The sequence below is a fragment of the Bos indicus x Bos taurus genome, chromosome 27, assembly GCF_003369695.1.
Source record: "Bos indicus x Bos taurus breed Angus x Brahman F1 hybrid chromosome 27, Bos_hybrid_MaternalHap_v2.0, whole genome shotgun sequence".
NCBI classification, from domain to species: Eukaryota; Metazoa; Chordata; class Mammalia; order Artiodactyla; family Bovidae; genus Bos; species Bos indicus x Bos taurus.
The window spans coordinates 18,414,026-18,429,965 of record NC_040102.1 but is presented as its reverse complement, the minus strand read 5'-3'; positions in this window follow the sequence as shown (position 1 = coordinate 18,429,965).

Here is a 15,940-nt window from a genome sequence, read left to right as displayed (position 1 = left end):
GACTATAAAGAAAGCTGAGCGCCAAAGAATTGATGCTTTTGAACTGTGGTGTTGGAGAAGACTCTTGAGAGTCTTTTGGTCTGCAAGGAGATCCAACCAGTCCATCCTAAAGGAGATCAGTCCTGGGTGTTCATTGGAAGGACTGACATTGAAGCTGCAACTCCAATACTTTGGCCACTTGATGCTAAGAGCTGACTTATTTGAAAAGACCCTGATGCTGGGAAAGATTGAGGGAAGGAGGAGAAGGGGACGACGGAGGATGAGATGGTTGGATGTCATCACTGACTCAGTGGACATGGGTTTGGGTGGACTGCGGGATTTGGTGAAGGACAGGGAGGACTGGTGTGCTGTGGTTTATGGGGTCCCAAAGAGTCAGACACGGCTGAGTGACTGAACTGGACTGAACTGAATATTTCCTACTTGAATCCACACTATACATTCATGATAATCAACACACTCCAAATCTAATTCATTTCTAGTATCTATCAGCCAAATGACCACCAGGAACATATGTGCAGTTAAACAGTTGGGTTTACTCCTCATTATAGCAAGAGGGGCCCCCAGCTTTGGAGAACTATAGGGTGTCAGACGGAGAAGGCAATGGCACCCCACTCCAGTACTCTTGCCTGGAAAATCCCATGGACGGAGGAGCCTAGTAGGCTGCAGTCTATGGGGTCGCTAGGAGTTGGACACGACTGAGCGACTTCACTTTCACTTTTCCCTTTCATGCATTGGAGAAGGAAATGGCAACCCACTCCAGTGTTCTTGCCTGGAGAATCCCAGGGATGGGGGAGCCTGGTGGGCTGCCGTCTCTGGGGTCACACAGAGTCAGGCACGACTGAAGCAACTTGGCAGCAGCAGCAGCAGCAGTAGGATGTCAGAGGTGTTAGGATCTTTCATAGAAATTGAGCACTAGTTTGGTGTATGGAGAAGAACCTAGGGAGCAGGGGATGTTTACCCTAATTAAGGACTTTCAGAAATCAGGGTCATTTCTATGATTGATCATCTAAATAAATCTTACCCATAAGGAGGAATGACTACAGTGAGGCTAAACATATATTTGGTTTAGTAGCGTGTGATGGACAGGGAGGCCTGGCGTGCTGTGATTCATGGGGTCGCAAAGAGTCGGACAGGACTGAGCGACTGAACTGAACTGAGCATGCACTTGTTTGAGCTGATAGAGGAAGAGGCTTAATGTTTTGTGGGTACTACAGTGACTTTGTTTTTGTCTGTTCTTAAAAGAATAGACAAACAATTCTGAAGTGGTTTTACTTAGTCTTATTTTTAATATTTTCAGAGTAACCTTGTCTGAACTTACTATTCTGTGACACTTTTTAATGGACTTTAATAATGGCAAATATAAATAGAGATGTAGGACTCTAGTTCTAGATATAAAAGTAGTATTTATTAATAATACAGTCAGATAATGAAGCAAAGGCCTGAGTGCATCTGTTATCAAGGAATCTCAAAGAACATTTTTATCTTATTTTTAAAAGAAATGTCTTTTTTTCCACTCTTTCTTTCCTCTCATGGAAACTGCTTAGTAGATTAGTACTTAGGAGTTATTGATATGAATTACCTCCTAGTTCACTGTTGACTGGGCTATCCAGGTGGTTCACCGGTAAGAATTCCCCAAGAGATGAGGGTTCAATCCCTGGGTTGGGAAGATCCCCTGGAGAGGGGCACAGCAACCCACTCCAGTATTCTTGCCTGGAGAGTTCTGGACAGAGGAGCCTGGTGGGCTACAGTCCATGGAATCACAAAGAGTTGGACACGATTGAGTGACTGAGCACATACAGAGTTCTAGATTTAGATAATTCTAGATACAGGGATATTTTAAAATTCTAAGTCTACCCTCCCTAAACATTTGGCCTAAGCCAACCTTCTTAATCTTTCCAAGCCCCAGTTTTTCTTTGCATCTTTACAATATAGATATTGAAGTGTGGGGTCTTGTGAAGAGGTACTGGGTAACCTGGTTAGGAGACTTAATGTAGGATATGTAACACAAACTAAATATTCAGCATATTTTATCTAAGAATATTACTACTCTTCCAAATACCCAGTAAGTTTTGATAAACTATCAAAATCAATTAAGCAGACCAGTGAATCAAAATTCACTTTGTAGTTTAATTATCCTTAGCATCCTTGATTACTTTCAATAATTATTTCAGAAAATGAAGAGAATAGAAGAACTTTCCATGGGTTAAGATTAAGTGAAATCTGTAAAACCAAGCTTGAAAGTGAAAGTGAAGTCGCTGTCATGTCCGACTCTTTGCGACCCCGTGGACTGTAGCCTACCAGGCTCCTCCATCCATGGGATTTTCAAGGCAGAAGTACTGGAGTGGATTGCCATTTATTAAGAATTATTTCATTACTGTCACAAAGTATTTTCTAGTCAATATATTTTGAAAGCATTTTCCTTTAAAATATTTGCATGTTTAGGTCATGTTAACATATGTCAAAACATATTTCAAACACGTCAGCAATATCATATAGCAAGAACTCTTCCTATTCAAATGTATTCCTTTTGTTTTACTATTTTTCCAATTTATCATGTCAGAATTTCTGTGATTAGCATTATTACAATTATATATACCTACAACAAATGTCCGTCTAGTCAAGGCTATGGTTTTTCCAGTAGTCATGTATGTATGTGAGAGTTGGATAATAAAGAAAGCTGAGCACAGAAGAATTGATGCTTTTGAACTGTGGTGTTGGAGAAGGCTCTTGAGAGTCCCTTGGACTGCAAAGAGATCCAACCAGTCCATCCTAAAGGAGATCAGTCCTGGGTGTTCATTGGAAGGACTCATGTTGAAGCTGAAACTCCAATACTTTGGCCACCTGATGCGAAGACCTGGCTCATTGGAAAAGACCCTGATGCTGGGAAAGATTGAGGGCTGGAGGAGAAGGGGAGAACAGAGGATGAGATGGTTGGATGGCATCACTGACTCAATGGACATGGGTTTGGGTGGATTCAGGGAGTTGCTGATGGACAGGGAGGCCTGGCATGCTGAGATTCATGGGTTCACGAGTCGGACACGACTAAGCAACTGAACTGAACTGAATAACACATTTATTCATTACTCTGATGTATCTTAATGTATAAAATACATATCTGATTGATTTATATTGACTTCTGAAAATAAATCTGAATATCCTAGAACATATCTTATAACCCTATTTTATACTGGTTTCAGATCAAAATAATATTGCAAAAAATTTAGCATTTCAATAATGTCATTTCAAACACAACTAAAATTCTAACTGGGAATGTTGGAAAGGAAGATGAAAGATGGAATAACTATATCATACTAGTACATAAACTCATGAACTCATGAATTTTTTGTTTACTTTACTCCTAATATTTTACAGACCCTACAGATTTTTGCCTGATACAAAGTAAGTGCTGAAAATATGTATATTGTTGACTAAATAGGTGAAACATTAAGAGTGTTTTGTAAATGCAAATTTACCTAATATAAAAGACATATAGTGCTTATGGTAATTCTGTGTAAAACTTAGTTCACATTTTATATACTTCAATTATCTGCTATATAAAGTATCATCCTATATTTACAATTATTATATTAGCAATTAAACACTCAGAAGAAATTAAAGACCCAAGGGAAATGACCTCAAAGCCACACAATAGATTTAAATATTTGCAATAGCTATTTTAAGAAAAATATTATGAAACAATTATTCTTCTAATAAAGAGGGGGAAATGGTTTTCCATTTTAGTAACAACATTATAATTAGTCAAATAGTTTTTCTGTGGGATGTTTCAATGTAATTTCCATACTGCAGACAATTAAAATAAGTCATATATCTCACATAAGTTCCATGCTTTCCTTAACATTTTCTCTTAGTGTTGACTTCTCAGTGAATACCATATAGTATAATTCTTTATTTTAAATACTTAAAAGTGTACTTAAGTTAACTTACTGTAATAAAATTATTTAAAGGAATTTTGAAAGTACTTTATTGACATATACAATACATAGTATAAAATTCACTATTTTAAGTGTACAATTCAATGATTTTTAGTAAATTTAAACAGTTGTGCAACCATTAATATAGTCCTATGTTAGAACATTTCCACTACTCCAAAAAGATTCTTCTTGATCATGTAACTAGGGTACGGTAACCTACCCCACCTACAAACCCACATAAACTCCAGTTAAATGGAGTTGCATATTGTCTTTTGCATCTGACTCATATAGTGTAATGTTTTTAGAGTCCTCTATATGGTAGCATGCGTGAATTCTTTTTAATTGCCAAATAGTACTTAATTGTGTGACTGCACATGTTCTGCTTCTCTGTTCATTAGTCAGTGGACATGTGGATTGTTCCCAAGTTTTGACTATAAAAAATAATACTAGTATGAACATTTAAATGCATGTCTTTGTGTGGGTGATGGACAGGGAGGCCTGGCGTGCTGCGGTTCATGGGGTCACAAAGAGTCAGACACGACTGAGCGACTGAACTGAACTGTGTGAGCATGCTTTCATTTCTCTTGGGTTGATTACTAAGAATGGAATTGCTGGGTCATATGGTAAATGTAATTATCTTATGGAACTGTCAGCCTGTTTTCAAAAAGGCCGCACCATTTCACTGCCTATTGTAATAATGTATGACGATTCCTATGTCTTCATATTCTCACTAACATTTGCTATTGTATATCATTTTATAGCCAACTAGTGCATGTAAAAAAAGTATGTCATTTGGCTTTAATTTTCTTTTTCCTTACAAATAATTATATTGAGCATCTTTTCATGTATTTGCTAGGTATTTTTTCTCTTGTCAGTCATGGTTTTGGTGTCATATATAAGAAGTCTTGCATTGGAGAAGGAAATGGCAACCCACTCCAGTGTTCTTGCCTGGAGAATCCCAGGGACGGGGGAGCCTGGTGGGCTGCCGTCTATGGGGTCGCACAGAGTCGGACACGACTGAAGCGACTTAGTAGCAGCAGCATAAGAAGTCTTACCCTCACCAAAGATGTAAAGCTTTATACCTATATGTTCTTCTAAATCTTATAGTTTTAGTACTTACATTTAGATCTATGATTCATTGTTAGTTAATTTGAATAAAGTTATATAAATTCATATTTTTCATGCAGATGCCCAGTTGTCTCAGCATTATTTGTTAAAACGATTATCTTTTCCCCATTGAAACTCAATGGGAAAAAGTTACAATTTGGCTCTATTGTAACAAATTAGCTATAGATTTAAAGCTATATTTCTAGACGTTGAACTTATTTCCCAATTATCTATAGTTCTACACCTAAGCCAATATCTTATGTCCTGATTGAATTTCTATATAAACTTTAGAAACTGCAAAAAATTTGTCAATTTCTACAAAAATCAACCAACCAGCCTAACAACAAAGAAGCAATGATAGCTCAATCCAATGACAAGCTTAAAGCTCCCAAAGAGACTTTAATAAGGGATTGTGTCGAACCTTAGATCAGTTTGGGAAGAAATCCATGTTAACAGTATTGAATCTTTCTCTCCATAAATGGTCTGTCTCGATTTTTTAAGATGTTGTTTAATTTCTTCCTGCAGTGATTTGTAGTTTTCAGTATGTAAGTCTTACACTACTTTAAAAAAATCATCCCAAAGTATTTTATTTTTTGATGCCATTAGGAATGGATTTATTTCTTAGTTTTATTTTTTTTTCTTTTTTTTTCTTTAATAGAAAATTATTTAATTAGTATACATGTGTTCCCCATCCTGAACCCTCCTCCCTCCTCCCTCTCCACACCATCCCTCTGGGTCGACCCAGTGCACCAGCCCCAAGCATCCAGCATCGTGCATTGAACCTGGACTGGCATCTTGTTTCATACATGACGTTTCACATGTTTCAATGCCATTCTCCCAAATCTTCCCACCCTCTCCCTCTCCCACAGAGTCCATAAGACTGTTCTATACATCAGTGCCTCTTTTGCTGTCTCGTATACAGGGTTATCGTTACCATCTTTCTAAATTCCATATATATGCGTTAGTATACTGTATTGGTGTTTTTCCTTCTGGCTTACTTCACTCTGTATAATAGGATTATTCGTTGATAATATTTAAATACTTGTCGACATTGGTATATGGATCTTATATCTTTTAATGTGCTGAACTTGTTGGTTACTTCCTAGAAGTGTTCCTGTGCATTTCTCAGAATTTTTTAAACCTAAAGGATACAAATAAAGACAATTTTATGTCTTTCTTCATAATATTGATGCCTTTATTTCCTCCTGTTGCTTCATTACATGTTGAACTTTCAGTACAAGATTCAGTAGGAGTCACTATCCTTGCATTATCTCCAATTTTTTAGAGAAAGCATCCATTTTTTAAAAAAATATAAAGTGTGATGTTAACTGTAGGTTTCTCATGTTTGCCCTTTATCATGCTGGGGAGTTTTTTGTCAGATGTTTTCTTTCATTTTGATGTAATTGGCTTCTTTATTAAATACTGAACTCATAGGATCAGCTGATAATTGTTTCCTCCATTTCTACTTTTATGGGAAATTTGGGAAGGGTAAGTATTTCTTTGTTAAATGTTTGAATGAATACATCCATGAAACTAACAGGGTCATGTGAGTTTGCTTTGAGGGAAAATTTTTATTTATTAACCTAATTACTTTACATTTTATTGTTTTATTCAGATTTTCTATTTCTTCTTCAGTTGATCAGAGAAACTGGTAGTTTTGAGGAAAATCTTTAATTTTATCTATGCTGTCTAATTTGTTAATATAAAGTTTTCCATATTATTATATGGAAATATAATATATTATATGGAAATATAAAGTTTTCCATATTATTCTCTTGTAATAATTTTAATTTCTGTTATATCAGAAATGATGCCCATTCTTTCATTCTTTAGATCATCTCTTTTTTTAAATGTCAGTCTACCAAAATATTTATCAACTTTATTTATTTATTTTTAAAACAACCAACTTTTGGTTCATTGATTTTTCTGTTAATTTTTTGTTTTTCTTTCAAATCTTTACTATTTCTCTATCCTTACTTGATATTTAGTTTACTTTTCTTTCTTGAACTCTCAAGGAAGGTAGAAAGTTAGATTGTTCGTATGGATTCAGCTTACTGTCTGCTGTCTTTTTATTTTAGCTTGAATATTTCACTTAGTGCTTTTTTTTTTTTTTTTTTTACTTAGTGCTTTTTTTAAAGACTGGTTTGCAGCAGTGAATGAGCTCTTTCTTGATTTATTGTAAATGCTGTATTTTTGAAGAATAATCATTTGAAGCCATTACATTTTGGATCCTTTTTTAAGCAGCCATTTTCATTTCAGTTAAAGCATATGTGCATTTTCTAATGTGTATTACTCTTGTGTATCTACACAGCTTTGCTAAAGAATAAGTCAAATGAGAAATAAACCTCTTGATAACTTTCATGTGAATACTTAAGGTAACACAGCTTATCGCTAAAAGGCTGTTGGCAACTAATTCTTAGAAGGAGAGAGTATGATGATTTGGTGTCCAATAGGGCTTCCCTGGTGGCTCAGTGGTAAAGAATCCACCGCAATATAGGAGACTAGAGTTTGATCCCTGGGTGGGGAAGATCCACTAGAGGAGGAAATGGCAACCCACTCCAGTATCCTTGCCTGGAAAATCCCCTGGACAGAGGAACCTGGCGGGCTACAGTCCATGGGGTCACAGAGAGTTGGACACTCCTGAGTGACTAACAGTTTCACTTTATTTATTTATTTATTTTGTCTATCTGTCTTTTAATGATCTTAAGGAGTGGTCTACAAATGTTTTACACATGTTTATCAGGAGGAGTGGAAATCAATGTGAACTGTTAAAGGTCACAAAGGGATGCCTGTGTCTGAAGCAATCAAAGCCAAAATATATGTTTCTACTACGTCGTCTCTGACAGGTTAATGTCTCTAAAAATATACCACTCGTTTCTTTTTGGCATTTGCTATTCTTTACCACGTGAGCCACAAGGAAAGCCCCACAAATCTCTGTTAAAATAATTACTTAAATTTCAGCTGTCCTCCTTTTGGGTGGAGTAATTTGGCAATGAATTTAAAATCAGTTATTTTAAATTAAAAAAAAATCAATTGTCCTGCATTCATTCCCTATTCTTCTAAAAATTAGGAGGTTCACTACTATGAGAAACCATCTTTTTTTTTTCCAGATAAAAGTCCTTTTTAGCTGTGTATCTGTACTGCTATATTCTAAACAAAGAAAGCTAGCAACACAAAGAACAGAGAACATTCATCCCTTTCAAATCTTGTCTCCAGAATTCAAAGGTAGAATTTTCCTGAAGCAATTTGGCTGGAATGTGATCTGTTGCACTGGCTAGTCATTACCTTTTGTTTCTAGTGACCCTAATACTCTAAATGGACTTAGCAGCATTACATATTCACAAACCAAGTGACTACCCACAGGGCTATTCAGAGATTGCTGTTCATCCACAGAGTACCATCTCCCTGAACACACACACATACACACTGGTGCATACCGTATCCAACTTTGTGGATACTTCTGCTCCCTAAACTGGAGGAGAAGATGGGATGAGGGAGAAGGGAACCAAATCTTGCATCCCACTTCATTTGCAGGTCATTAGCTTGAGTATCTGGAACTCTCCGGGGCTCTAGGAATTCCTGTCCCACCATTCCTGTGACCTCACAAAATCATACTCATAATTCTGGGTTGATTTTTGCCAACTGTGTGATTAGAACCGGAATCATTTTCCTATGTCAATTTAGAAGTCTCCAGAGTGACTGTAGACTCAACTATTTTTTTCTTATCTTGTTCAGTCTCTAAGTCAGGTCAAATTCTTTGCAACCTCATGGACTTCAGCATGCCAAGCTTCCTTGTCCTTCACCATCTCCTGGAGTTTGCCCAAACACATGTTCATTGAGCAAAGATGCCATCCAACCATTTTATCTTCTGTCTCCCCCTTCTTCTCCTGCCTTCAGTCTTTTCCAGCATCAGGATCTTTTCTAATGAGTCAGCTTTTCTCATCAGGTGGCCAAAGTATTGGAGCTTCAGCTTCAGCATCAGTCCTTCCAATGAATATTCAAAGTTGATTTCCTTTTGGATGGACTGGTTGGATCTCCTTGCAGTCCAAGGGACTCTCAAGAGTCTTCAGCACCACAGTTAAAAAGCATCAATTCTTCTGCCCACAGCCTTCTTTGGGCTTCCCAGGTGGTACTAGTGGTAAAGAATCCACCTGCCAATGCAGGAAACACAAGAGATGTGGTTCAATCCCTGGATCTGGAAGATCCCTTGGAGTAGGAAATGGCAACCCTCTCCAGTATTCTTGCCTAGAGCATTCCATGGACAGAGGAGCCTGGCAGGCTACAGTCCATTGGGTCGCAAAGAGTCAAACACAAGTGAGTATACACACACACAACCTTCTTTATGATCCAACTCTCACATACATACATGACTAGTGGAAAAAAACATAGTTTGACTATATGGACCTTTGTCAGCAAAGTGATGTCTCTGCTTTTTAATACGCTGTCTAGGTTTGTCATTGCTTTTCTTCCAAGGAGTGAGGGTCTTTTAATTTCATGGCTGCAGTCACTGTCCACAGTGAATTTGGAGACCAAGAAAATAAAGTCTGTCACTGTTTCCATTTTTCCCCATCTATTTGCCATAAATTGATGGGACCAAATGCCATGATCTTCGTTTTTGAATGTTGAGTTTTATATTTTATTTTTAAACTTTACAATATTGTATTGGTTCTGCCATATATCGAAATGAATCCACCACAGGCATACATGTGTTCCCCATCCTGAACCCTCCTCCCTCCTCCCTCCCCGTACCATCCCTCTGGGTCGTCCCAGTGCACCAGCCCCAAGCATCCAGTATCGTGCATCGAACCTGGACTGGCGACTCATTTCATATATGATATTATACGTATTTCAATGCCATTCTCCCAAATCATCCCACCCTCTCCCTCTCCCACAGAGTCCAAAAGACTGTTCTATACATCACTGTCTCTTTTGCTGTCTTGTATACAGGGTTATTGTTATCATCTTTCTAAATTCCATATATATGCGTTAGTATACTGTATTGGTGTTTTTCCTTCTGGCTTACTTCACTCTGTATAATCGGCTCCATTTTCATCTACCTCATTAGAACTGATTCAAATGTATTCTTTTTAATGGCTGAGTAATACTCCATTGTGTATATGTATCACAGCTTTCTTATCCATTCATCTGCTGATGGGCATCTAGGTTGCTTCCATGTCCTGGCTATTATAAACAGTGCTGCGATGAACATTGGGGTACACATGTCTCTTTCCCTTCTGGTTTCCTCAGTGTGTATGCCCAGCAGTGGGATTGCTGGATCATAAGGCAGTTCTATTTCCAGTTTTTTAAGGAATCTCCACACTGTTCTCCATAGTGGCTATACTAGTTTGCATTCCCACCACCAGTGTAAGAGGGTTCCCTTTTCTCCACCTCCTCTCCAGCATTTATTGCTTGTAGACTTTTGGATCGCAGCCATTCTGACTGGCGTCAAATGGTACCTCACAGTGGTTTTGATTTGCATTTCTCTGATAATGAGTGATGTTGAGCATCTTTTCATGTGTTTGTTAGCCATCTGTATGTCTTCTTTGGAGAAATGTCTATTTAGTTCTTTGGCCCATTTTTTGAGTTTTAAGCCAACTTTTTACACACCTCTTTCATCTTTATCAAGGGGTTCTTTAATTTCTCTTTGCTTTCTGTCATTAGGGTGATATCATCTGCACCTCTGAGGTTGTTGACCTTTCTCCCGGAAATCTGATTCCAGCTTCCGTTCATCCAGTCTGGCATTTCACATGTTGTACTGTGCAACATCCAGTTCCCCCACAGCCAGTCCCTTCCTGTCTTGATAAACCATCAACTTCATCTCTGCAGTTGACGAGGGATCTTGTCATGGGCAGTTTGTCTGTTGGCTGAGAAAGGACTGCCAAGTGTCTGACTCTGGTGTGGGTCCATTGCTATCCAAAGTCTATTTCTTTTGCTAAACTTCTGGGCTCACCTCTCTTCTACCCCACTTTCATACACCTCAGCTACCAGAAGTTCCACTTTTATTGTACTCTAATTTTTAATATCCTATGGTTCTCTTAGTTTCTATATCATATACTATTTGGTGGCATGTATCTGATTACTTCAGCATCTGCTAAGACATTTTACATATAAGCCCATAATGTAGGTAAAATTTTTTTAAGATTGAAGAGTTATTCTGAGAAAATAGTAGCAGTCCCTGAATTTTTGTATCTTAGCTTTCAAACCATAACTAACATGTCAAGTATTTTCTCACTTTAAGTTTCTTGTTCACTTCAGTTCAGTTGTTCAGTCATCTCTGACTCTTTGCAACCCCATGAACTGCAGCATGCCAGGCCTCCCTGTCCATCAGCAAATCCCTGGGTCCACCCAAACCCATGTCCATTGAGTTGGTGATGCCATCCTACCATCTCATCCTCTGTCGTCCCCTTCTCCTCCTGCTCTCAATCTTTCCCAGCATCAGGGTCTTTTCAAGTAAGTCAGCTCTTTGCATCAGGTGGCCAAAGTATTGGAGTTTCAGCTTCAACATCAGTCCTTCCAATGAACACCCAGGACTGATCTCCTTTAGGATGGACTGGTTGGATCTCCTTGCAGTCCAAGGGACTCTCAAGAGTCTTCTCCAACACCACAGTTCAAAAGCATCAATTCTTCTGCACTTAGTTTTCTTTATAGTTCAACTCTCACATCCATACATGACCACTGGAAAAACCATAGCCTTGACTAGATGGACCTTTGTTGGCAAAGTAATGTCTCTGCTTTTTAATATGCTGTCTAGGTTGGTCATAACTTTCCTTCCAGGGAGTAAGCGTCTTTTAATTTCATGGCTGAAGTCACCATCTGCAGTGATTTTGGAGCCCAGAAAAATAAAGTCAGCCACTGTTTCTACTGTTCCCTCATCTATTTGCCATGAAGTGATGGGACCAGATGCCATGATCTTAGTTTTCTGAATGTTGAGCTTTAAGCCAACTTTTTCACTCTCCTCTTTCACTTTCATCAAGAGGCTCTTTAGTTCTTCTTCACTGTCATAAGGGTGGTGTCATCTGCATATCTGAGGTTATTGATATTTCTCCCAGAAATCTTGATTCCAGCTTGTGCTTCCTCCAGACCAGCGTTTCTCATGATGTACTCTGCATAGAAGTTGAATAAGCAGGGTGACAATATACAGCCTTGACATACTCCTTTTCCTATTTGGAACCAGTCTGTTGTTCCATGTCCAGTTCTAACTGTTGCTTCCTGACCTGCATACAGATTTCTCAAGAGGCAGGTCAGGTGGTCTGGTATTCCCATCTCTCAGAATTTTCCAGTTTTTTGTGATCCACACAGTCAAAGGATTTGGCATAGTCCATAAAGCAGAAGTAGGTGTTTTTCTGGAACTCTCTTGCTTTCTCGATGATCCAGCGGATGCTGGCAATTTGATCTCTGGTTCCTCTGCCTTTTCTAAAACCAGCTTGAACATCAGGAAGTTCATGGTTCACGTATTGCTGAAGCCTGGCTTGGAGAATTTTGAGCATTACTTTACTAGTGTGTGAGATGAGTGCAGTTGTGCGGTAGTTTGAGCATTCTTTGTAACCCATAATCATTTGTTGGCTTAGCATTTATGCCCTCTTAAGGCCCCATTTCCTATTGCTACTTCTCCTTAGGGAGATTTAAGGATGTTTTTGCTTTGTTTATTTGATAACTCCTGCAGTTCTATATACTTCATTACAATCTTTGGAACACTCAAATAAACAGAAAAATGAATATTTGGGTAGGCTCACAGTGAAGCCATGGTGGCACTGGGGGAAAGTATTCATGCCGGTGTGTTTATGAGTAGGTGTGTGTATGTGCGTGTTTCTTGAAGGGAGTTTGTTCAGGGATGATGAGGCAGGTCTGGGTATTGTGTCTAGGATGGATATGCATATCCTTAGCTTTGCCAGTTATGTCGTGCTCACTCTTAGATCTAAATGTAACTTTGTATTCTTCACACAAATTGCTAAGGTTCAAGATTATAGAGTTGTGTATTATGTCATCCAATCACCCATTTTGAGATATTTGGGGTACACAGACAACAGTCTTGGCTTACTGTGAGAAAGGATCACCGTTGGATCCTCCATCTCTCTGAAAAGAGTATTCCGCATGTCGGTGGCCCACTTAGTTGACGGGGAAATGTGCTATTACATAATTACAAGTACAATGTAAATTAGGTTTTCAAAGGTAAAGAAATAAATCAAAACTAAAGTCAAGTCCAAATGCATTCTGCCAGTCAGTGAGCTAAGCAATTTGGTACAGAGACTGGGCTGCCAAAGTCCCACAGAAATCTAATTGCTGCAAGATACAGGGTGTGCAATTAGGTGCAGCACTGTGATGCTGAAATGAAGCCGGCCCTGGTTTAAAGTCCACCACGAGACAGTAGAATAGCAGGATGGTTTGAAACAATCCTGAGGCTGAGAATAACCCATGTATACTGCAAGGAGTTTCCCAGGGAGTTAAGAACGCTTATCTTTGTATCCCCTAAATGTGATTTCTGTCCTTTATTGAGCCCATCTTTGCATGAAATGTTCCCTTGGTATCTCTAATTTTCTTGAAGAGATCTCTAGTCTTTCCCATCCTGTTGTTTTCCTCCATTTCTTTGCATTGATTGCTGAGGAAGGCTTTCTTATCTCTCCTTGCTATTCTTTGGAACTCTGCATTCAAATGGGTATATCTTTCCATTTCTACTTTGCTTTCCACTTCTCTTTTCACAGCTATTTGTAAGGCCTCCTCAGACAGCCATTTTGCTTTTTTGCATTTCTTTTTTTGGGGATGGTCTTGATTCCTGTCTCCTGTACAATGTCATGATCCTCCATCCATACTTCATCAGGCACTCTGTCTATCAGATCTAGTCCCTTAAATCTATTTCTCACTTCCACTGCATAGTCATAAGGGATTTGATTTAGGTCATACCTGAATGGTCTAGTGGTTTTCTCCACTTTCTTCAATTTCAGTCTGAATTTGGCAATGAGGAGTTCATGGTCTGAGCCACAGTCAGCTCCCCGTCTTGTTTTTGCTGACTGTATAGAGCTTCTCCATCTTTGGCTGCAAAGAATATAATCAGTCTGATTTCAGTGTTGACCATCTGGTGATGTCCATGTGTAGAGTCTTCTCTTGTGTTGTTGGAAGAGGGTGTTTGCTATGACCAGTGTGTTCTCTTGGCAAAACTCTATTAGCCTTTGCCCTGCTTCATTCTGTACCACTGGAAAAGACCAACCTAGACAGCATATTAAAAAGCAGAGACATTACTTTGCCAACAAAGGTCCATCTAGTCAAGGCTATAGTTTTTCCAGTAGTCATGTATGGATGTGAGAGTTGGACTAAAAAGAAAGCTAAGTGCAGAAGATTTGATGCTTTTGACCTGTGGTGTTGGAGAAGACTCTTGAGTCCCTTGGACTGCAAGGAGATCCAACCAGTCCATCCTAAAGGAGATCAGTCCTGGGTGTTCATTGGAAGGACTGATGTTGAAGCTGAAACTCCAATACTTTGACTACCTGATGTGAAGACCTGGCTCTTTGGAAAAGACCCTAATGCTGGGAAAGATTGAGGGCAGGAGGAGAAGGGGACGACAGAGGATAAGATGGTTGGATGGCATCATCGACTCAATGGACATGGGTTTGGGTGGACTCCGGGAGTTGTTAATGGACAGGGTAGGCCTGGTGTGCTGTGGTTCATGGGGTCGCAATGAGTCGGACACGACTGAGCAACTGAACTGAATGTGATTTGTTCAAAGCAACTGAATCACAAAGCAGAGAAAAAAAATCAACTATACCAAGATAAAGCAGAGACTTTGGTTATGTTGGTACCTGCTCTACTTTGGATTCCTTAAATTCATACCTGAACTTGGAGGAAATCATCTTACGAAAATAATGCTTCCCACAAATGCTGATCAGGTGCATGTGCCTGAAGACGAACAGTGAGAAGGGAATGTTTGCTGCAACATGACTAACAGTCCCTTAAACAAAACACATTCTGATTATAGTATAACAGGAATTTTAAATCCTTAGCTATGATCTACTTATCAGTTAAAATGTTTTTTTAACATATTTCCAGTACAAGCACATTTAATATTCCTTTGTGCTAGTTTGTAAGAGGAGTTTTCTTCACTTGTGCATTTTACAAAAGATCAACAGAATAGACATTTTTCAAATTACATACTTGAAGGTTTCTTTATTGTTAGCTTTTGACCTTGAAAGTGGATTCTCCATTTCTCAGCTTCTTTTTCTTTTTCATATTGATTTCTTCTTTTGCCTGTGATGAAGCTTCTTTTTTGTCAGTATTCCTGAAGCCCTGTGGCATGCTTTCTCTGAGCTTTGTTCTGGTACGGAGAGTGTCAATTATCTTCTTTTCTTCAGTCTAGGTACCACCTGACTGTGTTCCCCAGCATCACTGCTTGGTATTGCAATCACACTGCTCTTGCCTTAGTTGATAATCTCTCGGCACTTCAGTCACACCTGGGTGCTGATTAGATTCAATTGCATCTCGCCTTTATCCTGTATCTGTGTCTTCTATGTGATTATTAAATGCTGCTCTTATTCCTACTGGTAGCTATTTAAAGTTATCTTGATTGTGTCTTCTTGAGAAACTTCTGAGAATTATTTAGCTTTCTCTGAAATGTACCATTGACTAGATCACAGTGATTCTTTTAACTTGAAAGATTCAAACTTTGAAATTCACATTTCATACTTAGTTTGAGGGTCAAACAATATTTTGATGTACCACAGCTTCTAAAAGAAATATAGTCTTACTTTCTCAAGGGAAACCTGTGGCTTAGCATCAGATTTATAACAGAAAATAGAGATATAGAGGAGAAAGTTGGTGACTGTTTTAGAATAGTAAGTTGAAAACATGGTTGAAAATGGGAAATGTCTACCTCCTTTTGCTATTTTTTGAATGTATACCTATTATTAGTGTAA